The 26,835-nt window shown below is 45.0% G+C and overlaps 1 long non-coding RNA gene across 1 annotated transcript; it reads left to right on the forward strand.

Annotated features, from left to right (window-relative positions):
• The first annotated feature begins 239 nt into the window (after nt 1–239).
• Nucleotides 240–4,802, forward strand: LOC131508806 (uncharacterized). Its single transcript, XR_009260160.1, has 2 exons — nt 240–4,282; nt 4,550–4,802. It is a non-coding gene; the product is annotated as an uncharacterized LOC131508806 (long non-coding RNA).
• Nucleotides 4,803–26,835: the final 22,033 nt, after the last annotated feature.

Below are 26,835 nucleotides of genomic sequence, written 5' to 3' on the forward strand. Positions count from 1 at the left end.
CTCAAAAATAAAAAATAAAAAGGGAGGGGCGCCTGGGTGGCGCAGTCGGTTAAGCGTCCGACTTCAGCCAGGTCATGATCTCACGGTCCGTGAGTTCGAGCCCCGCGTCAGGCTCTGGGCTGATGGCTCGGAGCCTGGAGCCTGTTTCCGATTCTGTGTCTCCCTCTCTCTCTGCCCCTCCCCCGTTCATGCTCTGTCTCTCTCTGTCCCAAAAATAAATTAAAAATGTTGAAAAAAAAAAAAAAAGGTATGATCTGAATGGTGACTTTCAAATTGTATCACTCACAACCCACCAGAAATACATTCCATCATATGACCTAGACTCACATAAGAGTGTGTGCACACACTCAGAATGCTTTAATTTATTCTAAATTGAAATAAAAACAGCTAGAAATTCTAGATTGGAAAAAAAAAACGCCAAAGGATAGAGTAAAACGCATAAAGTAACTTTTAAAAATGTATGGATGTAAATGCAAGAGTTGTGCACTGAGCAGAACCCTTCTTTCCTAAGTTTAAGACAATATGAGAATAATTTACCCCTTAGTAACAGTTTTCGTTCTATGTGTGCGAAGAGGAGTAACCTTCCAATGACAGCAGGCTGAATGGGATCCTAACTGGGAATAACATCAATTTCACTTAAGAATGGGGAGAAGAGCTAGATTATTTTTTTTTAATTTTTTTTTTAACATTTATTTATTTTTGAGACAGGGAGAGACAGCATTAACGGGGGAGGGTCAGAGAGAGAGGGAGACACAGAATCAGAAACAGGCTCCAGGCTCTGAGCTGTCAGCACAGAACCTGATGCGGGGCTCGAACTCACGGACTGCGAGATCATGACCTGAGCCGAAGTCGGATGCTTAACCGACTGAGCCACCCAGGTGCCCCGAGCTAGATTATTTAAGTTGTGTCTAAAACATTCTATTCAGAATAAAATAAACGATCCTTACACCTGGAGGAAGATTAAAAGCCAAGCCACAGGGTCAAGCCATTCCCAGGGAGCCAATAGAAAGAGTGGAAAATTCCGGGCATGTACGGTACAAGTTCCTTCCTTGCCCACAGTAGATTTCACTTACCAATCGTAGTTTTCCCTTCAGATGAGCCCCAGTCTGAGCCTCGTCTCAAACCATTCTCTAGACAGCCATCATCAGTTCTCCACCGGCTGGGCCCCTGGAGGCAGAGAGCCAATGCGTGATCTCACCACCACACACACCACAGCGACACTTCCCAGCCCAGGAAGAGGTCACAGCAGCATCGTTTTCTTCCCAGGTTATGAAGGACTTGTTTGCCGTGTACTTAATTCTACCCCTGAAAGCAAGACTTGTGGGCTGCGAAAGAAAGACTAATGCCATCCCTGCAGATGACTTGAAAAACAGAAACGACCCTGAGATCACTCAGAGTTAAGAAGGTTCTCCTAACAGACCCATAGCTGGTCCCTGAGAACAAAGAAATCTAAGACTTAACACAATGTGAGTACAAAGGTTGAAAAGGGTTTTAAACTAATTAGTAAGAAGCACGGATAAAAGAGTACAAATCAAACCTTAAGTTTTTCTTTTAAAAATAACCTTTGGGGTGCCTGGGTGGCTCAGTTGGTTAAGCGTCCGACTTTGGCTCAGGTCATGATCTCACCGTTCGTGAGTTCGAGCCCCGCGTCGGGCTCTGTGCTGACAGCTCAGAGCCTGGAGCCTGCTTTAGATTCTCTGTCTCCCACTCTCTCTGCCCCTCCCCTGTTCACAGTCTGTCTCTCAATAATAAATAAATGTTTTTAAAAAATAACCTTTAAATCCTAGAGAATAGAGAATATTTAATAGCCAGGTATATGTTGAGCAATAAACCTGGGAAATTATGGGCATAAAATTCTGCAGAACTGAACAGAGTCCCATCCGAGTGGCACAATTAATTTTGTGCTCGCTTGTTTAACACTGAGTCCTGTGCTAGAGTAAAAGCCCCTTGGGAGCATGGACTTTGTGTTTCATGTTCTCCGCCAGATCCTCTGTCTTCGAATAGAGCCGTGTCTGCGGCAGGCGCACAAAACCTGTATGGCATCGCTGGTGCATGAATTCAGCTCCCCACTTGTACCCGTGCCTCAGGAACATAGCTCATGGCTTCCCTAGTCCCTGAAAACTTACTCTTTTCCCTCCTTGATCCCTAAGTATCCATCATTTAAGTAGATAATGCTAAAGTTTTCCTTAAATAGTTTCTAAGTCCTCATGATAAAAGCCCTAATTCTAGACTGGACAGACCTGATGATGGACACTTACTTGCTCACAGACCTGAAAAAGGAGACAATGTTCAGAACACCAAGGCTGTGCTTAAAGACATCATCCAAAGCAAAGCACAGCTAGTCACAAACTCGAAAGGCCAAGGAGCTTTAAGTTACTTGAAACGGGGAAGGGAAAACAAGAGTCATGAGGCCAAGTAATGACAAAGGTTTGGAGGACTGGTATGGACTGAAAGAATCAAGGTCAAAATAAATGTAAAGAGCGTGTGTGACTGGCCTAAATTGCCAGGGGGAAGAAAATGGAAGATATGAGATTAATAAAGAAAATTCAGAGTTAGAAATCTGGTAGCTGGAGCTATTTCAGCTCTGGAGGTTCAAGGAATGACCCTGGCTGTCCTATGCTGAGGTTGTGAGGCTACGGACGCGAATATGTGTTATTCCAAAATACTTAGAGACCATGACGTTCAATTAGAATGCACGAGTAGGCTTTCTGTGTTACAGTAAGACGTTCTCACCTGTTCCTTACAGAAATTCGTATACTCTGTCCCACCAGCCCCTGCTGGATAACCCCAATAATTTTACTATCGTCAGTTACAATGTTAGAAGAATAACCATCTCAAAAATATTGAAGCTTTTATTAGTATGGCTATGGGGGCAAATATGTGAAGGGCACAGAGTAAGGGATTTCTTAAAATAATAAAGAAGTTTCGCTTTTTTTGTGTACCGTAGGAAATACTAAATGTCCACCAATTCTCTCTCTACTGTGCCAAACTTCATTAGTTCAAGAAATATTTTTCACTCTACTTTCCATTCCCTGTTCATGAAAAAACTTTCCTAGACCCCACTGGTCTATACATTCTTCTCTTTTATTTGCAGTCCTTAACATTCAGGGGAGCCTCCGTGAGTAATGACATGAGGGGAAATGGTGCAGAAAGTTGGGAGAGCTCTTCGCCGGCGAATTTATTATGCGTATTTTAAAGTTGACCTTTTAATCCAAGTTTTTATTCAATTCCGTTGCAAGGAGTTAGGCAACACGGTCAGTTTGAATATTTGTATGCCACTGGCACTGAACAGAGATTTTATGAGGAAAAAGTCACAGATTAAATCACGAAGAGGCCAATATATTCTTTTTAAGGCTAAATGGAGGTAGGATGGAGATTTTTGAGAAAGAAAGTACATTTTCCACAAAAAGAAAACCGGGCTCTAAATTTTAAGAACTGGACACACACCTCATTTTCGTAATTTCTTCTCCAAATGAGATGTTGCTGGTAACTGCGTCCACGTGAGCACATAAATGGCATTAGTCACACCGATGCTATCGTTTCTCATTCCTGTCTTCGGGAACAAATAGCTTTTCACAAGTTGCTCTGAGGTTAACCTTTCTCTTGGGTAGGAGTGTAATTTATAAGAGCTGAACCTCAGCACAAAAAATCAAGGAAATAATATTAGTCAGAGGGGACAGGATGAACACATTGGCTACAAACTTGGAGTAAAGGAAGTCCCAAGTTACTGTGTAGTTTCCATTGATTTCATATTCTGGCCTTCTCGGGACATTCCAGATGCCAGGACCTCTCGTAGACTTTAGGCGAGACACATACCATCTTAACGTAAAGAAAAGAATCTTCTAACATGTTGCCATCCGACAACCACAGAATGCACTCCCGCCCCCTGGCCATGGAAAGCACCCCAGTGTTCAGTCGGAGGCTGAACAAACACTCTTGGGGACCTAGCCCCTAAATTAAGCTCCAACATTCTACGTTGGGTAATTCCCCGGGAGAGCCCACGTATACCTACATGAAGTCTGAGGGAGAGGATGTATCTGTTTTCTAGATTGTGTTGCTTGATTAAAACCATCAGAACCAATCTTAACTTTGTATTTTTTACACATGTATTCTTAGGGCCTCGTTGAAATTTTACCCCTAGCGCATCTGCTCGGCAGGCTCCTGGGTGCAGGCTCCTGGCTGGGGAAGGGTTGGACCTGTAGAAGCGTGCGTGAAAGGACGCAGATCGTTCCATGAGCGGTTCAAGGTCCCGGGCAGGAGATGGGCCCCATGCCGCTTCATGGTAATAACAAGTTAACTTCCAATAATGCAGAAAGTCTGGTTTAAGGGTAATATTCCAAACTGACACACTGCTGTCCTTTAACACAAATCTGAGTGTCTACTGCAAGGCAGATGCTGGGGTACAGGGATGCCCTCACTGGCTCCCATTACAATGACATGGGTGAGGGACAGAGAGGGTTGGGAGAAAGGGGGACGCACAAGAGCAAAGACACGTGGGAACGCAGACAAGAGGGCAACGAGGAGACTTTCACTTTCCTTGTCTACCCAGGAGGAATGCTGGTGGGCCTCAACTTCCAGCATGAACACAACCTGTGAACATGTGTACAAGACTGGACTTCTACGTTTCCAGTAAGAGCTGTTTGTGAGAAGTCTGTACCAACGGGTTGATATTAAGAGCAAAAAGGACACAGTGCCCATGAACATCTTGGTCACAATTGTGTAAATACTAGACAATACTGGGAAACTATATATTGACACTTTTACCCTGGTTAGCTTTGAATAATGAAATTGCAGGTAACGTTTTCCTCTCTCTACTTCGGTCTTTTTTCTACATTTTTAAGGAAAATAAGCAGCGTGTACAGGAACGTTGTACTTTTTGAAACATAACTGTATCCTTCCATTTAAAACATTTACATGGAAGAAAAAATAAATTGTTGCATATTAATAAAAGCCACTTTCTAACATTATAAAGACATTCACACAAGCAGAGGGGCCTAAAGGGACCCACAGAGGCAGGCACAGATTCTCAAAGCCCTTGACAAACAGTAGTCACACAGACAGGCGGGTCCAGGAAGTCAGATGGGCAAAAACTGACGTACGTGTGCAGGACGCCCACCAGCATGGAGACCCCCGTTATCTGACTTGTTCTGTATTTTCTCAAACATTGAGAGTATTTATTCTATTATTCTAAGACGCACAGTTTTTTTCTCTTTCATAAATGAAATTTCAGCTTTGCATTCAACAAACACGGCAGAGCATCCCCTCCTTGAATTCCATCTCAATCCTTATGGTCACGACGCCCAGCCTAACACCCTCAACCCTCTCGTCGTGCTCACTTGGCAAAGCCAAACCCCTATTAAAGTCCAAATTTCTGCCTCCCCTGCACCTGAAAATAGATGGAGAAAAACATACCAGCGTGATGACTGGCCTCATTTAAAATCAAAAATGTACCAACACACATTTACGCTGTTCCTTGATGGTGCCCAGCACATGTCCACAGTCCATTCACCCTGACATCCTCAACTTCCCCTCTGCCCCGGACCATCCTCGCCATCATCAGAACACAATACTGTCTTAAATCCTTCTGTTGACCCCGCTTCCTCTGTCGGCTACCACCTCATTTATTTTCCTTTGCGGTAAACCCCTCTCAAAAGCTGTCCAAACAAAGGCACTTTTTCCAAATCCCCCTCCGCCATTTTCTCTCTTAAACCCCACCCAGGGGTGATGCCTTGGCCCCGCCACGCCACCAAACCACGGTCCTCTAAGTAGGGGCACCACCGGCACCCATAAGGGTGAGGCCAGTGATGAAGCCTCAGTCCTGGTCGGCCTTGACCTCGCGGGCATGTCTACCGCAAGGATCACGTTCTTCCCTTCACTTCCGGGAAAGCACGCTCTCCTGGTTTCATCCCCGCCTCACTGGTCACTCCTTCTCCAGACCCTGTACCACTTTCTCAGCTTCTCCTCCAGCCTCTGAACACGCTGCTGCCAGGTCAGTCCTCCCTCTTTTCTCTCGCACCGTGTGCGTTCACCCCCTTAGCGATTTCACGAAGCGCTCATGGCCTCAGACGGTGTCCGCGTGGAAACTCGCCCATCCAACTGTCTACTTGACGTCTCCACTCTGACGTCCAAGACTCTTCACATCAGCACGTCCACCACTAGCCCTGCGCTGTTGTCCCCAGAGCCTGCTGCAACCACCACCTTCCCCATGTCAACCGATGGCAATCCCATCCTTCTGGTCCTCAGTGCCCAAAGCCCGGAGTCATTCCGTTCTCCTCTTTCTCTCACGATTGGTAGCCCTACCTTCAAAAGGTACCTCGCATCTGACGGCTTCTCACCATCCCGGCCATTATCCTCCTGGCCCGAGCCACTGCTACCCCTCATCTGAATCACTGCAAATGTCCCCCAGTGGCCCCTACTTCTACTCTGTCCCTTCCCCGGACTGCGCTCAATACAGTAGCCACATCCAACCATTCTATTTCTCTGTGCAAATCTCTGCAGTGGCTTGGGGGAAAAGCCAAAGTCCTAACACTGGACCCCGATGCCCCAGATGATCTCCCCCCCTCCCCACAACCTCCTTCTTGTTCTGTACTCTCTGCCTGCTCGTTGCGTTCAAGCTTCATGGGCCACCTCGCTATCCCTCAGACACACCCAGCCCCACTGCCGCCGGAAGACTTTGCCCTGGCTGTTCCCTCTGCCGGGGACGTTCCTCTGCAGGTGCCCACTTGACCGACACCCTTGCCACTTTCAAGTCCTTTCTCAAATCTGCCCTTCTCAGTCAGACCTACCTGGGGTGTGTTACTGAATAAAGGAATATGCCCCCTACCCTATTCCACCCCACCCCATCCCTGGCACTTTGTATCCCTGCTACTTTGCTTTAATTTTTTGTTCCCCAAAGAATCCATCACCTTCTGGCATACCACATAACCTACTTACTTACCATGTTCTCTCTGCCTCCTGCTAGAATGTTTTATTCCCGGGCGCATCCAAGCCCCTAGAGCAACACCTGGCACCTGCTGGGTGCTGCGTTCAGCCAGGACTTAGCGAGAATCCCACGCGCCAGCACTGGGAGCCGAGCCTTGAACGAAACTGACGTGGTGCTCCTTCCCTCCGAGCTCACGGTCTAATTCCTGCTGAGATTTCCTGGAGGGAACTGAGTTTTCGCATGTCCCGAGGAAAGCGGAAAAGCATCAAGAGGGTGCCACCCTCACAGCGCGTGAAGTCCTCTAGCTAAGCCACCAGACGCCGACGGACCCGACGCCACAACCGTGTGCTCTGGGCGGCATGCTGTGGCACCAGCTGGGACCCAGGAACCCCCCCCTTTCCCCTGGTCCGGCGCGTAAGAACGGATTCACCCCGAGGACACTGGGTACGCCGATGAACAAAAGAAACCACATAAGACACCAGGTCATTCTGGTCTCAATAACTACTCCCCCAGACAACAAGACGCGTTCCGAACGCAAAGCTCCCCACGTAAAAAATTCTCTGACGTGGTAACCGAGCCTTGCGCTTTATTCAACAATTAGCTGGCCTGAAACCCTTCCATGCCCATTTTTCTGCAGTTCTGGCAGCGAACTGATAACCTCAGGCAATTTTTAATTAGCACTTTTTAAGAATGGTTTGCTAAATTAGTCAACTATGAAATCACCTCACCCAGATGATTAGGTTCAAATTGCATTTCCAATCCGTCGTCACCTGCTTTTACTGTCAAAGCACACTGTCGCTCCAGGATTGTTAATTACAATGTTTATCAGTCTGTTTCAATACGAGCGCGGCACAGCGGGAAGCAGATGCCAGCTGGAGCGTCTCGGCACCGCTGTTCCGAGCGGCCCGCCAGCCATTTGGTGTTGACATTTCTATTACCAGAAATAGCTCTGGCTCTGTCCCCAACCCAGTGGAGCTACTGTTTCCGGATAAGGCTCCTTATGTCCAGGTAAGTCACCCGGTTCCTTGGCGTGAGAAACGCCAGGGCCTGCTTCAGCAGAGACCTGGTGGTGGCCGCGCTTACCCGGCACAACAGGCCAGTCACGGGCAGCCCCGCCCTCCCCACCGGCACCCAAACGGGATTCCCGAAGTATCTCTTACGTAGCAGGTGTGTTCCCCTGATTCTCGAAAGAAGACTCGGAATCAGGAGGTCCTAACCCCAGCTCCTGGATGAGCAAACAGAGCAGCGGGGCCCCCCCCCCAAAGTTAGTGACAGAGACAGACGGGCACCTCTGGTCTCCTGACTGCAAGCGGGCAGCCGCCTCCTCGTGCCTCACTGGCTCCAGCCTCCACCCCCAACCATCTCCCCACCTCTCTCCGTTTCTCAGGTTTCATCTCCCTCCCATCGTGTCTCTACCCTGATGCAGAGTGATCTGCTTCAAATGCAAGCCTGCTTGAATAGCTCTAGTGTGGCCTTCGGGCTAAGGTTCCAGATCACCCCACATCCAGCCACGTCTCACCTGCCCTCTGCCTCCCTCTCTGCCCCACCGACCCGGCGCAGCTCTCTGAGCTCTGCACTCTCAGGGCCTCCTCACAAGCTCTGTCCTCTGCCCACAACCCAGTCCCAGAACCTTGCACTTTCACCCCATCTGTCACCAGGGCTTCCAGGCAGCCACCAGGGGTGCCGAGTCCCAGGCCCTCCACTGATGTCTGCCTCAGTCTTACCCAAGGAAGGGTAGTGCTAGTGCCCACGCCTGACCTGATGAGCCCACAGAACCCAGCCTTGCCCCCGGGGCAGAACAAGGTAGACAGTGGTGTTAGGAGAGGGGATGGTGGTGGCCTCTCAACCAAGCGGCCTGGGGAAGGGGGCCAAGGAAATTGGGGAAGGGGTATCAGTGTGATCTGACACATGATTATATTAATCATTCTATAAAATTGGGGTATCCTCCCTGTACCCTAAAGGGTTCCAGAACTCAAAGGCAAATAGATCACTTTTCTGTGACTCGTGTGGTCGTCTGAAACCACGATAAAGGAAGACCTCAACTTCAGGGAAACCCATCAGGCGCCCAGCACCGTCACAATCTCTCTTGCCCGCTTTTCCATTCGACCTTATACACGCTCCGCACTTACGGGGCTGTCATCTCATAAAGGGAAATGAGAATTCTTTCCTGCTCCAATTTGCTCCAGGAGATCTGTTCTACAAGTGGGTGGTTTCCAGGAGATTTCACATCTGGATGGAGTGGGCAGGATTCTCTTCCAGCTCCAGCTGGCAGTAAGAACCCCAGCAATCCTGGCCTCAAAGCTGTTCTCTGGAGTTAGATATAAATTTGCACAATCGCACGGCTGCAAAGAACCCAAGGAGAGATTGGCTCTGGCGCTGGAGACTCATTTGATTAATGAGTAATCCCACTGGCAAGGAGCCAGGACTCTGCACACGTGCCCTCAGTGCCACAGACACACCATCACCACAGTTGCAGTCACGCAAGTCTTTAACTCCCCTAAGGCTGCCAAACTATTTCGGAACATTTTTCCAGGCATCCAAACATGCAGTTAGCTAACGACACAGGCATCTTATTTGTTCAATATTGAAATGCACATAATGGAGGGGTTCCTCCACCAGGTGGCAGCCAAGCCTTGCTAAAATAAATGTAGACTATGTACAGAATATACGTACACACGTGAATATATATGTAACATACATACATACGCATATACGTATATGCTACATATGTACACAGCATAGAGAGAGAGTCCCAGGGATAAAGGATAAAGGGATAAAGAGTCCCTTTATCTTGGCCAAGTAGGGTAACGCATCCGGATTTGCAGCTCAGTTCAAGATGCCCACCATGCCCTGTGATAAATGATAAAGGACCGAGGCAATGGGATCATCAGGATACCAGGGTTTCAACAACTGCTCTGGGGTAGCTACTGGCAGTCCAACCTGAATTGGGTTCATGTCCCTGATAATCTTCGTTTAGCCACTGCAGTGAGAAAAGCAGATAGCAGAGCACTGGGTGGTCTTAAATACGAGGCTTTCAGTTAAATTCCAGTTCAACAGACCAACCAACTACTGACCGGCAGCTCTGTCACCCAGCATGCCGGATGCTACTCTCCCCAGGCTTCCTGCCTGTAGGAAACCCTGTCTCTTGGGTAAAGAATAGACCCACACACAAGTTGAGGAGTAAAGAAACTGTCCTCTTCCTCAAATCCAGAATACAGGGCTTTCCTGTATCCTTCCCCAGGGTCCTTGAGCAAACGACAGAAATACTAATAATGAGAGATCAGTACTATGTTTAATCCCTCCAAAAAGCCATGATGTGTGATTGACAGACAAAGAAATGCTCCATGGGCTCAAAGGAAGGTGATAGTCTGGGGCAGAATATCACCTCTGATGCTTCCAGTTGTTCTCAGTCAGAAAGAAAACACATGAATTGGACCAGCAGTTCTTTTTTTCCCCCGTTACTTCTTTTGACCAAAGCTGGTTATCTCCCTGTGTCTTCTCCAAGGATCCTAGATGTAAGTCTGCAGAGGACAAAACAGACAAGTTTGCTGACCGGCTACAGTGTGGTGGGCATGTGATTGTAGGTGATCGTGTGTGATCTGGGGGAAACAGTGCATGGGGCTTACCAGTCTCGTCCTTTAGGAAGAGTGGAATATGGAGCTCTCCCAGAGACAACTGATCCAAGCCCGTGGGAAACAAGACCACATAGGAACTGAGTGGTCTGAGCATTGGTTTGACACACATAGTCTCTGTAACATGAAGAAACATTTAAACTAGGAAATGGTGAATAATTGAGGAGCCAACTACTGCACCTCTTCCCACACTCATTTTTTCCCAGTTTACCTAAATGGGGTCTCTGGTCCTTCCCAACACAATACTTGAAGCAGCCCCTTCTAATCAGGCAGAGCTAGGGCAAAAGTTGAAAACTATTCCAAAATGCCAACTAGAGAAAGAGCCTAGACACAAGACTCTTGGTTCCAGAACTGTCCAATACGGTAGCCACATATGTCTATCAAGCCCTTGAAATGTGGCTAGTATGACTGAGAAACTAAACTTTTAATTTGATTTGATTTTAATAATTAAAATTTACGTTGAAATAGCCACATATGGTTAGTGGCCACTGGACAGTAGAGTTCTAGAACATGTCCATCGACACCGAAAGTTCTATTGGATGGCACCAGTCTAGCAGAGTTCTAGAACATGTCCATCGACACTGAAAGTTCTTTTGGATGGCACCGGTCTAGCAGAGTTCTAGAACATGTCCATCGACACCGAAAGTTCTTTTGGATGGCACCGGTCTAGCAGAGTTCTAGAACATTTCCATCGACACAGAAAGTTCTGTTGGATGGCACCTGTCTAGTGGAGTTCTAGAACATTTCCATCGACACTGAAAGTTCTATTGGATAGCACAAGTCTAGTCCACAGCAGCATCAAAAAACTTTAGATATTCACAGAACTCACACCAACTTAACGTTGTCTTACAGGAGTCTTGCAACTTCTATACAGATTTGTTTGCTTTATTTGTAATAGGAGATGATAATACTGGAATCAAATTAAATCGGATCCAGGGATTTTACCTGCCAGCATGCTGAGGTCTAACTCAGCTACGTTTGGAGCACAAGAATCTCCCGTGCAGTTTGCTGCGGAGATGTTTATTGTCCACACCCACGTCATGGTGGCACCATTCCTGTCTGCCATGCCTGGGCCCAGAGGTCCCTCATGACAAATGTGGAGGCCACAGCTCTGAGTTTATCTCCTACCCACACCCTCAGCATCCACACAGCACCACCCACAGCACTTTGTTAGCCAACTGGAAGTAATGTGTCAATGAGGCATGGCTCCTTACCATTCACAGATTACACACACACACACACACACACACACACACACACACACACAGTAAGGGTGGAGGCACTCACCTCTTCCTCATTACAAGTCAGCTACCTCCCATTTTGGGCCAGTTTGGTCTCTTCAGAGCCCTTAACCCTTCTCCGCCTGCTACCATATTCCAGTAATTTGAGGGGACACATTCCTCCTAACTCTGCTCTAGAGGCAGGAAAGACCTTCTACTCTGACCCCTGGTCTTGAATCCAAACTTCTGCTTGCTGTGTAGAGGCAGTGTTGGTTTGGGGATGGGGAGAATGGAGTTGTCCACAAAGAAAACATAGCTTCCATCCTTTCCGATTTGTTTACAGCAGCGATACCAAAACACAGATTGGGGCGCTTAGGTAGCTCAGTTGGCTGTGCATCCGATCCGACTCTTGATTTCGGCTCCGGTCATGATCCCAGGGTTGGGGGATCGAGCCCTGCACGGGGCTGTGCACTGAGCCTGAAGTCTGCTTAAGATTCTCTCTCTCTCAGGGCACGTGGGTGGCTCATCTGGGTAAGTGTCTGACTTCGCCTCAGGTCGTGATCTCACGGTTCAGAAGTGTGAGCCCCGCATCGGGCTCCGTGCTCACAGCTCAGAGCCTGGAGCCTGCTTCAGATTCTGTGTCTCCCTCTATCTCTGCCCCTCCCACTCTGTCTCTCTCTCAAAAATAAAGCATTAAAAAAATGTTTTTTAAAAAATTTCTCTCTCTCTCCCTCTTCCCCCCTCCCCAATGCACACTCTCAAAACAAAATAATAAAATAAAATACAGATTAATACCTTCATAAATTATTCTTCCAAACTTACCAGGTATTGCTATTTTCTAAATACCAATGGCACTTAACACAGCGATGCAATTTACAGTATTATCAACATAACTGACAACACACATTCCCTGACCGATGCAAAGTAAATCGCTTTAAGATCATACTGCATATGGACATGCCTGGGTCCATTCACTTGGGCTTGACACCATGGAAATGGCATTCTCTGGAAGATGCTCAAAATGAACAATAACAGTAACACGGTATCTGACGATTCCTTCCAAATTCAGGGATGACATTTCACCACTGACAAAGCAAGGCTGCAAGGAAGAAAATCTTAAAGTGGTTTCTCCACTCAGGGCGCTCCACTGTTTGTGCAAGACGGCCTGTTCTCTTGCCCTGACTTCAATGCCAGAAGGACTTGAACACCAACTCCGCCATGGTGTTCCAGGGTGCTCAACACCAACTTCCCTTCTAGCAACAACCAAGGGAACACCGAAGCTGGCTGCAACCGAGAAGAACTGTAAGCCCTGCCTGGTTGCATTGGCGTCGTCACATTACGTGCACAGAGGTCCATGTCCTCACCGAGGTGTCAAGTCTTCTAGGGACAGATTACGTCATTCACCTCCATTTCCCTTTCTCCTTTCTCCAGTACTTGCCCCCTCCTGATTTCTTCATCCTCTCACCACTTAGTCTTACGACCCATTCATCTGGCTCATTCCACATCATTTCATTTTCTCTTTTATTTTGGAGGGGGAAACTTGCCTGGTGCCCCTAGACCTTTTTCCTTAAGTTGGCAAGAATTGGTTTCTGTTGGTTGCACCCTAGAACCCCTGGCTGATGTGGGCAAGGACTACAATATGCCTTCGGCACTTTACAGAGTGCCCATGACAGAGTCAGCACCGCGTCATGAGAAGAAGGAATGCGTACTGAATTGTATACATAGCAGGAACTGAACTAACACCTAGATGTTAGCATAAAGGCTTCTAGAATCAGACTTCTCTATTTTTTTCCTTTGCTGCCCTGGAAGGATGGGAGGTGAACACGCCCCCTCACTTTCTGAGCCCTGGTCCTCCCTGTTCTCAAGCAAAGGTAAACGGAGTTTGGGGTGCTAATAATTCAGTCTAAGAACAGGTTTGAGGGGAAAAGGAAGGTGGACTGGAGGAGCAGACAACGGGAAGGGAGCGTCGTGTGAGACAGAAAGAGCGGTCCTGTGCAGGGGGGAACGGACTTTGTTAGTAGAGGAGCAGCAAAAGGCCAGAGAGGAGAACCGTGTGCTACTTGCAGGGGTGGGACCACGGGGCAGGTGGCCGGCGACTCCTCTCTCCCACGGAGAGAGCGCTCAGGCCCACAGGAAATGTGCACACAAGGACCACAAGGTCTCAGTGATGACACGTGTGAACAGATGGCAGAAAACCAGGTAGTCTCTCTCTAAAAGGCCCAGAACCTTGAGAAGCCCCGAGAATGACCGAGAATGACCGAGAATGGCAGCCCAGAGAGGCAGATGTTTCGCAACAGAATTAGCACGGCTTAGAAAGCTTAAAGGTGACACTTCTCACATGCGCGAGTGTGTGAACACAGATTCCTACGTGCCACAGTTATTAAATAAATAGGAAGCGCTCCGTGTAAGTTCTGTATTTGTTCAGCTTCCGTGCCAGGCCGTCGGTCTCCCTGCTGGGCCCTCGATCTGATCAGCAGGTGCAGGGGTTCACATACAGAAGCGAGGGAGCAGAGACGCTGTGGGTTCCGCACGGGCTGCATCGGACAGGGCTACTCCTTGCTCAAGGTCAGGGACAGAGATCACGTAGGCTTCTCTTTTGGTGTTTAGCATTCTTGTAAGTCTAAGGGTCAAATTTATGATGCAGAAGTGTCCCAGAACAAATGGTACTTTTTTCGCCTCTTTGCCTCTAATGATTTACTGCTAGGACCGTCTTCTAACTCAGAGGTCAAAGAATCAAGGAAATTGAGATCTCCCTCTTCAACTTTTAAATTAAAATCTATAAAGAAAATTTCAAGGTGAGAAAAGACATGAAGCCATATCAATATATAAAGCACGAAAGAAGACTGTATAATACTGTCAGCATGGAGGGAGGCAGCCTTCTTATTCTAACCCCTCGCTTACTGCAAAGAGAGGAAGCCACGCTGTGCTGTTCATTCCAGGGCAGTGAATAATGGCAGAATCCTCTGAATAATTTTATACAGATAGCTCCATGGTACAAAACAAATCTTTGAACACACTGTTAAGTGTGAAAAGGAAGATATCTAAAGGCAATCATAAGGGCTTGATCATAATCTGCCCGAACGAGGGAAGAAATATTCACGGCAGGTCACACGCAGCATGCAGTTGGCAGAACATCTCTCGAGCGGAGCCAGAAGGTGGAGCCAGAAAGTCACGATGACTAATGTGACTTGTGGCGTGATGCACACACGTGCGCCTTAGGGAAAGCCTGTTGGGCTGCAGACACAGAAGTCCCATCAGCACTACTGCTGAGGATTATCAGGATCGAGGGCAGTTTTGCATCAGATGCCTGGTCAGGCAGGATCCACGCCGATCAGCCGGTACTTGTGTCTTTCCAGGCATCTAATGCTGATCACCCAGGGCAGTCACACGGAACCCAGTTTCTGGAAGTACAGCCAGATCTCAAGGGAGTGGAAAGCAGAAGGCAGTTTCTATCTCCCTGCTGTGATCAGCACGGAAGCAGCAAAGATGCTTAAGAGATGTTCTCTGATAGCGATGGTGAAGCAGATAGACGATAAAGCCAATAATGGGGAGAAATGGTGCAAGGACAGCCTCAGCAACAGCGAAGGTGTATTGTCTTGAAGAAAGGGGAAAATGTGACAAATCTGACGGAGAAAGCGTTGGTAAGCATTTGCAACGGATGAGAACTCTGTTTCTCAAGGAGAACAGCCATTACTGGTACGAAAATTACATGTGCCATCTGCTAAAAATGGAGGATTCCTGGGTCTTACTGCAGAAGCAAAATATCAGACCTGGGGAAGTGGAGCGAATCTAAGAAATCTGCGTTTTATTTCATTTCTCAAGCGATCCTTGAAGCAAGAGACAGTATGAGAAGGGGAAGGAAGATGATGCGCCCAGCCTGTGTCAGCCTGAAGTGCCATGGGACGTCCGAGAGGACGGCTCTGACTGCAGCTGGAAAGACAGAACACCAAAGGGGAGAACGGTCGGAATGACAGTTATAGATCTGGGATCAACCCAAGTCTCTTGATGAGGTATAAGCAGGTAGTGATACTTGGACTTTATGCACCTATATACATTCAGCCACCAGATTGCCTCCTATTTTGGCAGAACCCTTGCTGGTGGATTTGGGTGGCCGGGGGGCCTCATTTCTCAACACGGGCACCTAGAAGCCAGTCGTTGCCTGTCCCGACCCTCTCGTGGCTGGAGTGTGAGGATGTACCAAGATCAGGTCAATTAGACGCTTCTGCTCAGGATTTTGCGTCTTCAGAAATGATTTTACGATGCAGAAAGAAAGAGTTAAATGATTCACAGCAATGGCCTCCCTAGTGGCAAGCTATCCAGGCAGATGCCAAACCCAGATTCTTCTCTGAGGGGTAGGAACGTAACTTCTGCTAAGCCATTTCTCCAGTATGACTTTTCAGCCTCCCAACCCCCGAGTCTATGAGTTACTCAAGTATTTTAATTTTTTTAATGTTTTTATTTGAGAGAGAGAGTGATGAGTGGGGGAGAGGGGCAGAGAGAGAGAGTGAGAGGGAGGGAGGGAGGGAGAGAGGGAGAGGGAGGGAGAGAGGGAGAGGGAGGGGGAGAGGGAGAGGGAGGAAGAGAGGGAGAGGGAGGGAGAGAGGGAGAGAGGGAGAGGGAGGGAGGGAGAGAGGGAGAGAGAGGGAGGGAGGGACAGAGGGAGAGGGAGAGGGAGGGAGGGAGAGAGGGAGGGAGAGGGAGGGAGGGAGAGAGGGAGAGGGAGGGAGAGAGGGAGGGAGAGAGGGAGGGAGAGGAAGGGAGGGAGGGAGAGGAAGGGAGGGAGGGAGAGAGGGAGGGAGAGGAAGGGAGGGAGGGAGAGAGGGAGGGAGAGGAAGGGAGGGAGAGAGGGAGAGAGGGAGAGCGAGAGAGGGCCTTAAGCAGGCTCCATGCTCAGTGTGGAGCCCAACAATGAGCTCAATCTCATGACCCTGTGATCATGACCTGAATGAAAACCAAAACCACTCAGACATTTAAGTGACTGAGCCACCCAGAAGCCCCTGAAATATTTTTCAGAAAACTTCATTTTTTGCCTACATTTTTAAGATTTATAGAACACTAGAGGACCAAAATAAGCCCATGATAAATTTCTCGAGATATCAGGAGAGAAATACAATGATAGGAGACAGGGAAAGCATGCTCAGAAAGCAAAAGGTAGAAGAAATGCTTGAGCTAAGGATTCAGGAGAACACAAGACAATAGAAATTAAGAAAGTTCACTGAAGAGAAAGAAAGTGATGTGTGAGCCATTTCCTTCTCTCTCAGACTGCTTTGATCATATTTCTATTTTAAGAATTATCACAGGGTGCCTGGGTGGCTCAGCTGGTAAACATCTGACTTTGGCTCAGGTCATGATCTCATGGTTCCTGAGTTCGAACCCCCCCCCCGTTGGGTGAGCACGAGCCCTGCTTCAGGTGAGCCCGCTTCTCTCTTTCTCTCTCCCTCCCTCTGCCACTCCTGGGATTCTCTTTCTCTGCCCCTCGCTTGCTTGCAAAACTCTCTCTCTTTCTCTCTTAAAATAAAATAAAATAAAATAAAATAAAATAAAATAAAATAAAATAAGATAAAATATAACAAAGAAAAGAAGAGAAAAGAAAAGAAAAAGAAAGACCAAATTATAGTTACGTCCCCCTAGCAGAGTTTGTGCCACCAGAGAAAGAAAGACTGCATCCACAGGGCATTTCCTAGTGGTGTCCACAGCAGACACTCTGGAAATATGTGAGACAAGTAGGAAGGAAGAAAGGAAAGACTGAACCTTGGAAAAGGTAGAACACGTGGAACAGGAGCCCCCCTGGGCGCCTGAGGGACAAACCAAGCCAGCCCCACCCCTGAGGCCCTTCCTTAGCCCCTGGCTGTTGCCGAGGCAGCTCCCAAATTCCCACAGCTACCTCCTCCCAGTAGGGCCATTTCCCTGCTTGCTCCTTTCAAAGGCTCTCTCTCTTCGCCTTTCTCTTCCCCACCAGACCCTTTACTGTCCCTCACACTTTTTTTTTTTTTAACGTTTATTTATTTTTGAGACAGAGAGAGACAGAGCATGAACCGGGGAGGGTCAGAGAGAGAGGGAGACACAGAATCTGAAACAGGCTCCAGGTTCTGAGCAGTCAGCACAGAGCTTGACGCGGGGCTCGAACTCACGGAGGGCGAGATCATGACCTGAGCCGAAGTCGGCCGCTTAACCGACTGAGCCACCCAGGCGCCCCTGTCCCTCACAGTTTTAAGAAAGGCAGGAAAAGTCTTTGATCTCCAGCAGCTATCTTTGGATTTTCTGTCCTACAGAAATTCCTGAGTCGAGGGAACGTGAAAGGCTTAATCGTGTGTCTGAGATGTGAAAGAGGAAAAAATGCAAATACAAATTAATATCTGAAAAAAAGTGATCTTCCAACTTCTCTCTCCTACCCACTTCCCTGAGAAGCTGAGCGCCACTAAGAATCCAAGGTCTCCTTCTGTGTTAGTCTGCAACGTCAGCATCAGGCTTTGCACGTAGAACGCGTGCTTAATACAGATAACAATTAAATGCGCTCAAGCAGAGGAGAAGCCCATGGAGACAAAGGGGTTAACAGTCCAACTAGGTGGGCAGAAGGTCCCGGAGAAGCTGGAAAGTGGATTAAGTACACAGCAGGAGAGATTCTATTTGGAAATGTGAGACCCCTCTCAGACAGCAGGAAAGGCCAGAAGGTAGAAGAGAAGCCCCTCTTTCTGGGGAGAAGAGGACATAAGAGTATTCAGTGTTCTTCACCCTGACATGTTTGGTACGGTTATAACCTGGTCTGTTCCACCATGTCTGCTAGGTGTCTGCGCAGCAGATAACGTGTCTTCTTATCTCTCAGACGTCCAAGCTGAGAGGAATCAGGCCATAACCGGACACAGAGACCACTGTGCAGTACTCAGGGACCCTAGGATTGGTACTAGAGGCCATGATCAAACAGAACCTGCGACTGCCTCCAGAAACTGGGAAGAAGGAAGCAGATGGGTATTTGGTGGCCAGAAGAGCAGGCTAACCCAGATACAATGAGTGTTCCCCTGACTAGTCCGTTTTCTCACACACTTCCCACTGTCCTTGTGATTAACCAGGGCCATATACTCGTTCAGGATAACAAAAGAGGAGCACCAAGGTCAGGGTCAATTCCAAGGTGCGGCACACGTGAAAAGCCCTCACTTCCCTGGGAGGTCTGAGGAACAGGATGTGCTTTCCAGATGATGGGACAGGCGGATGGTAGCTTGTGTCCCTGAGTATCGGAGAATGCCCTACTGACTGGTGCTGGACGTGTGGCATAAGTGACAACTAAGCCTTGTTGTCTCTAAGCACTGGGATTTCAGCATCTTTTTTTAAATTGTATTACAGTATAACCTGTCCAGAACTGTTTTCAACCAGGTGAGGTTGTTAAACAACTATGAACTTTCAGCAAATCACCATCCTAAGCTAATAAAAGAACTGCGAGGGCTCTGATATGTCAGATCTTTATGGGGCCCAAAGTATAGACTCTTTTCTGACCAATGATCTTGCTCTCGTCAAACGTGCACAGACTTACGGACTCATCCTGTTTCCATGTAGAGATGAGGTTTTCCATCATTACTTAGCATAACCGCCTTCACACCACCATTCCAGTGGATAAAGAACTCTCGATCCCCACTTCCACAGCCCCACCCCCCATGGCTCGGGGAACGATTTAGTCAATTTCTTTAGTGGTACTCCCTTGCCTGGTAAGCAAGATAGTAAGCTCACAGGGTTTTTTTCTTTCTTTCTTTATAGTCTGGTAGGCTTTGTTTTATTTGGTGACACATCTGATTACCCTTCTCCAGCTTGATTATGGAGGGAGGCATCCAAAATGTTTGCCCTTTCCTAAATTGTCAGCTTTCAAGAACAGTCAATCTTCAACCTCTAATATACATTATCCTGACTGCACATGTCCAAGGCAACTCAGGGGATATCTGAGTCATGAGTCTCTAAGATACTGACCTTCAACCAGGCCAGAAGTACCCTGACTCCAATGATCTCTCAGAGTTGAAGCGGATGCTTTGAAAATGATTATACAACATTAACTCCAGGGAACTCCTAAGGAGAAACTTTTCCTGCACTTACTTCTCACAGAAATCAGTCACAGAACCCCACCATCTGCACGAGAGAGAGAGAGGAAAAAAACATTGGCTATGAATTATTTTAATGGTAGAATAATAACTCTAGAAGGGAACCAGCACCTGCTCAGCATCCTCACTGATAAACATAATTTGGAACACCTGCTAGCCAATGGCAACTCTTTGAGTCCAAGTTTTATTTAGTTTGTCTTATTTATCATTCCCAAGTTTCTCAAATAGGCAAGCCAATAACTATCATCAGAAATCAAGATTTTACACTGTGATAGGATGTTCATTTGCCAAGCAAACATTTGCCAAGAACTCACTACAAGGTAAGGTACTGGGCTTGGCTGAGAAATGAGAATGTGAATAAAATGTAGATGTGATTGCCCTCTAGAAGATAAAAAGACTTCAGTCAGGTGTAAAAGTCAAAATAAGAATCTCCATAAAAGTGTCTAAAGTGAACAGAGTCACCTCCTGAGTGGTGTTGGAACACAGCAGTAGTAACTAACACTGACTTGTGCAAAGTTTCACAGAAGAATTGAAAATCGGGTTGGGTCTTAACAAGTGGAATTTGGTCAGATGGGGGATAGACTGGAAGAAGGTCTTTGTAGGCAGAGATAGAGCAGGTACAATGCACTGAGGATGAAGAAATTTTGATATGATGAAGATTTAGCAAACTGTTTTAAGTGGGTGAACTTGGGGATGGAGGTTGTCATGAAGTCACCTTATAAAAAACTGCTAAACTAAGGACTTCGAACTTCATCATGTAGGCAGTAGAAAGCGAACTGAAACTTATAGTTTCTGTGTGCTCCCACTTCCAGCCAATATGGAATACCACAGGCAAATCTACCCTATTATCAAAAACAACTAAAAACGATACCAAATATATGCAATGATTTTGGGACATTGGACAACAGCAAATGCAAGACGATCATTTCTTTTTTTTTTTTAATTTTTTTTTAACGTTTATTTATTTTTGAGACAGAGAGAGACAAAGCATGAATGGGGGAGAAGCAGAGAGAGAGAGGGAGACACAGAATCTGAAACAGGCTCCAGGCTCTGAGCTGTCAGCACAGAGCCCCACGTGGGGCTCGAACTCACGGACCGTGAGATCATGACCTGAGCCGAAGTCGGACGCTTAACTGACCAAGCCACCCAGGCGCCCCAGTCATTTCTGAGAAAAAGGAAATAAATGAGCTAAACTCTACAATTACCCCAGCACACTGTCTGGACAAAAAGTCTCACAATTTGATAGACACTACAAATGCATAAAGCCAAGAAGCCATATGAACCCCAAGTACATGATGCATAAAGAAAACTACATTAAGAAATAATAAATGACCATATAAACACAAAGGATTATGAGAACACTATGAAAAATTATATGCCAACAAATTGGGACAACCTAGAAGAAATGGATAAATTCCTAGAAACATAACACCTTCCAGTTCAGGAAATTTGAAAGGATGCATTAGCAATTAAACTGAATCAGTAATCAAAAAACTCCCAATAAATAAAAGTCTAGGACCAGATGGCTTCACTGTTTTAATTCTACCAAACAAATAAGAGTTAGTACCTATTCTTCTCAAACTACTCCAAAAAAAAAAAAAAAATAGAAGAGGAAGAAAAGCTTCCAAATTCATTCTACGAGGTCAGAATTACCCTGATACCAAAACAAAAAAAGAAAACCACAAGCCAATATCGCCAATGAACACAGATGCGAAAATCCCCAACAAAGTATTACCAGACTCCAACAATATGTTAAAAAAAAAAATCATTTACCATGATCAAGTGGGATTTATTCCCAGAATGCAAGGGTGGTTTAGTATTCACAAATCAATCAATGTGATACATCACATTAACAAGAGAAAGGATTAAAAATCATATGATCATTTCAATAGATGCAGAAAAAGCATTTGACAAAGTTCAACATTCCTTCATGATAAAAACTCTCAATAAAGTAGGGTTGGAGAGAACATACCTCGATGTAATAAAGGCCATATATAACACCCCACAGCTAACATAATACTCGGTGAAAACTGAGAGATTTTCCTCTAAGATCAAGAACGATACAAAGATACCCACCCTCATTACTTTTATTCAACACAGTACTAGAAGTCCTAGCCACAGAAATCAGACAATAAAAAGAAGTAAAAGTCATCCACATTAGTAAGGAAGAAGTAAAACACTACACTATTTGCAGGTGACACTATACTATATACATACAACCCTAAAGTCTCCAAACAACTACTAGAACAGGTAAAATGAATTCAGTAAAGTCACAGGATACAAAGTTAATATACATAAATCTATTGCATTTCCAAACACTAATAATTAAGTAACAGAAACTAAGAAAACAATCTCATTTACAATTGCACCAAAAAGAATAAAATACCTATGAATAAACTTAATCAAGGAGATGAAAGAACTGTACTCCAAAAATTATAAACATTGATGAAGAATTTGAAGGTGACACAAGCAAATAGACATCCCATTGTCTTTGTACTGAAGAACTAATATTTTTTAAATGTCTATACTACCCAAAGCAATCCAAAGATTTAATGCATCCAAAATACCAACAACATTTTTCATGGAACTAGAACAAATAATCCTAAAACTTGTATGGAAACACTAAAGACCCTGAATAGGCAATGCAATCTTGAGAAACCAGAACAAAGCTGGAGGTATCACAATCCCAGATTTCAAGATATACTACAAAGTTGTAGCAATCAAAACAATATGGTACTGTCACAAAAATAAACACATAGATCCATGGAAACAGAATAGGGAGCACAAAAATAAACTCACATTTATTTCATCAGCTAATCTAGGACAAAGGAGGTGAGAATATACAATGGGGAAAAGATAGTCTCTTCCACAAATGATGCTGGGAAAACTAGACAGCTACATGCAAAAGAATGAAAGTGGATCAGTTTTTTACACCCAACACAAAAACAAACTCAAGCTGGATTAAAGACCTAAATGTAAAGACCTGAAAACATAAAACTCCTAGAAGAAAACACTGGCAGTAATTTCTTTCACATCAGCCATAGAAACATTTTTCTAGACAGGTCTCCTCAGATAGGAAAACAAAAGAAAAATTAAACTACTGGGAATACATCAAAATAAAAAGTTTCACCAGTGAAGGAAACCATTAAAAAAACAAAAAGACAACCTATTGAGTGGGAAAAGATATTTGCAAATTATATATTTTGGATACTAACCAGTTATCAGATATATCAAGAATGTATACAACTCAATACCAAAAAATAAAATAATCCAACTAAAAAGTGGGCATGAACAAACATTTCTCCAAAGAATACATCCAGATGGCCAACAGACAAATGAAAAGATGCCCAACATTATTCCTTATCAGGGAAATACAAATCAAAACCACAACAAGATATCACCTCACATCTGTTAGAATGGCTAAAATCAAAAATACAAAACATAACAAGAATTGATGAGGATGTAGAGGAAAAGGAACCCTTGTGCACTGTTGGTGGGAATGCAAGTTGGCACAGTCATTGTGGAAAACAGTATACAGGTTCCTCCTCAAAAAAATGAAAAACAGAATTACCATATGATTAATTCCACTACTATTTACTCGAAGAATATCAAAACATAATTCAAAAAGATATATGCACTCCTATGTTTACTGAAGCACAATTTACAATACTGAAGATATGGAAGCAGCCCAAGTGTCCACTGATAGATGAATGAAGAAGATGTGATATATGTATACAATGAAATATTACTCAGCCATAAAAAGAGATCTTGCCATTTGCAGTGACATGGATGGACCTAAAGGGCATAATGCCAAGTGAAATAAGTCAGAGAAAGACAAATATCATACGATTTCACATATGTGTGGAATTTAACAAAACAAATGAACAAAGAAAGAAAAGGAATGAAAAAATAAACTCAAGTACAGACAACAAACTGGTGGTTGCCAGTTCTTTTGCACATAGCAGATGGGAGGTGAGCTTGGAGAGGAGTGAAACTGATGAGACGTATCAAGAGTACACATCTTGGTGAGCACTGATCAATTGCTGAATCGTTATACTGCGCACCTGAAATTATTATAACACTATATGTTAATAATACTTCAATAAAAAAAGAAAAAACCTACACTAAGGTACATGATAATCAAGCTGTTTACAACCAGTGATCAAGAGAAAATCTTAAAATTAACCAAGGACAAAAAAGTGACATGTGCACAGGAACAAAGCTAAGAATGTTGGCAGACTTTTCCTCAGGAACAACGCAAGACAGAGACCGTGGACCAACATCTTTAAAGTAATAAAAGAAAGAAAAACTGTCAGCCTAGAATTCTATACCCAGTTTTCAAAAATGAAGACAAAATTAAGACCATTCACACATATGAACACTGATAAGTTCATCACAAGATTTTACCACCAGAAATGTTAAAGGAATTTCCTTAATATGAAAACTATACCAGATGGAAATCTGTTTTTTTCCCCAAAGGAATGAACACTTACAAATGATAAATAGGTAAGTAAATATAAAATACTATTTTTATAATTTGAAAAAATATATTTTTAAAAGATAACTGCCAAAAGCAAAAATAATTCAATGTATTATGTGGTTCATAATACACGTAAGAGGAAAATGTATGACAACAATAGCACAAAGGAGAGGAGGGGAGGCAGAGAAGTACAATGTTGTAAGGCTCTAATATTTCAATGAAATGATATAACACATATCCAAGAAGTTCTAAAGTAACCACTAAAAAAAAAAATCAGTGAAAGGTTATAAATCAACATTATCATTACATAGCCAACATAGGAGATAAAATTGAATCATAAATAATACTTACCTAAAAATAATACATAAAAAGAGGAACCAAGAACTGATATGGTGAACAGAAACTGCAAGAGGACAGATTTAAACCCAACCATGCAATAATCACATTATATGTGAATGGTCTAAATAACTTAAACAAATGTCATATTGCATTTAAGAAGCAAGATCTACCTATATGCTACCTACAGGAAACCCACTTTAAATATAAAGTAGTTTGTACTCATCTCTGAAGACTGCACCAGCCCTAATGGACTGCAGCTTTCAGCTCTTCTCCTCTGGAATGTCACAGCCTCTGGTGAATATGGACTTTACCAAAGAGTCATGCCAAGTCTCACTGTGTTCACTATAAGCACTAAAATGCCCATTTTATCCCAACTTCTGGATTCTTCAGTTGTCAAAATGGCCAACTTTCAGGAAGCATTCCAACTTACTGGCCTTACCAAATACCTGTTTTGTATCAGACTATGAATTACCAGAATTACCAGAAATTAAAATTTGTGCCATGCAATCTTTTATCTCCCTTCCAACTAAAAGACCCATATTAATAGTTCATTCATTCATTCATTCATTCAATAAATCATTAACATTTATAATTTGGTCACTAAACCAGATGCATTGCATACACAAGTATATATTGGTGAAAAACACAGCATAGTTTCTGTACCCATGGAGCTTAAAATACAGTATGGACAGTCTCCAAGCAAACAAAAATATAATTACATGTTAAGAGTTGTAATGGAGGAAGCTAGAAAGACGGTGGAGTAGGGAGACCCTCAGCTCACCTCAGCCCACAGATACAACTAGATAACACTCACATCAGCACAAATAACGCAGAAAATGACCCCAATACTAGCAGAACAAACTCCACAACTGAGTTAGAAAAGAGACCACACAGAAGAAGGTAAGAAGGGCAGAGACTTGGTTTGGAAACAAAATGGATGGTAACCATCCACAGTCAGGAAGGAGCCAGGGTGGCGAAGAATGGCAAGATACAGACTATCACACCTAGAAGCCCACGTGGGAAACACAAATCCCCATAACATTTGGCTTTGAAAGTGAGAGGGGCCAAATCTGAGTTCTTTCAACCAGAAGGACTTAAAGCCTAGAATTTTAAAAATTTGGCAGGCTCTGCTCTGGGAGAGCCTAGAGGGCATTAGGAAACAAAGTCCTTGCCCTGAAAGAGACAGCAAGACAAATAGCCACTGGAGATACAGTGTGGAAGCAGCAGTTTGGAAAAACTGGGGCAGATGGGAAGAGGGTTATTTACTCATCTTCGAGCATATCTCGATCACAGGGAGGCCCCTCTAGGAACAAAGGAGCTGGCACAAGCCATTTCCCTTGCTCATTCCCCAGCATAAACACACAACCACCTGCAGGAACCAGCACGGTACCAGCACTCACTACCAAATTTGCTTACACCAAGTCCTGTTCTCCCTGTGTTTCGGCAGATCTTCCCTTCCCGCTCTTGCCTCAGTGTCAGCCTTGCAGGGGCCTCCCCCAGAAGACCAGAACAAACCTTGCCAGCACCGTCTCCCAACCCACACCTGTTGCAGGGCCTCAGTGTCAGCGGCAATGGCAGCAACAGGTCTCATTACATAAGCATGCCTGTGCATATTTTGCTAAAATGTGCCCCATCTGGCTAGGGACAAAACACTGCCCACAACAAAGAGAGACTCTGCACACAACCGGACTGAAGGAAAAAGAGGCCAGGACTCAACAGTAGGGCACATGAAACCCACATAGGAGACACTCCCTGAAGTGCCAAGATCTGGTGAACAGGGACGCTGCACTGCAGGGCACTACAAGGCCTCTTCTTCATAAGGCCATGACCTTCCAGAGCAAGGGATGTAGCTGGATTTCCTAACACACAGAAACAGAGAAAGCTAGACAAAATGAGGAGACAGAGGAATATGTCCCAAATGAAAGAACAGGACCAAAGCACAGCAAGAGAAGTGTAATGGATGTAAGTAATATGCCTGATGGAGAACTTAAAGTAACAATCATAAAGATACTCACTGGACTTGAGAAAAGAGTAGAAGACATCAGTCAGACCCTTAACAAAAAGCTAATAAAGAACCAACCAGAGATGAAGAACACAATAAATGAAATAAAAAATACACTTAAAGGAATAAATAGCAGGCTAGAGGAAGGAGAGTAATGAA

This window comes from Neofelis nebulosa, chromosome 4 (assembly GCF_028018385.1).
Source record: "Neofelis nebulosa isolate mNeoNeb1 chromosome 4, mNeoNeb1.pri, whole genome shotgun sequence".
Lineage (NCBI taxonomy): Eukaryota > Metazoa > Chordata > Mammalia > Carnivora > Felidae > Neofelis > Neofelis nebulosa.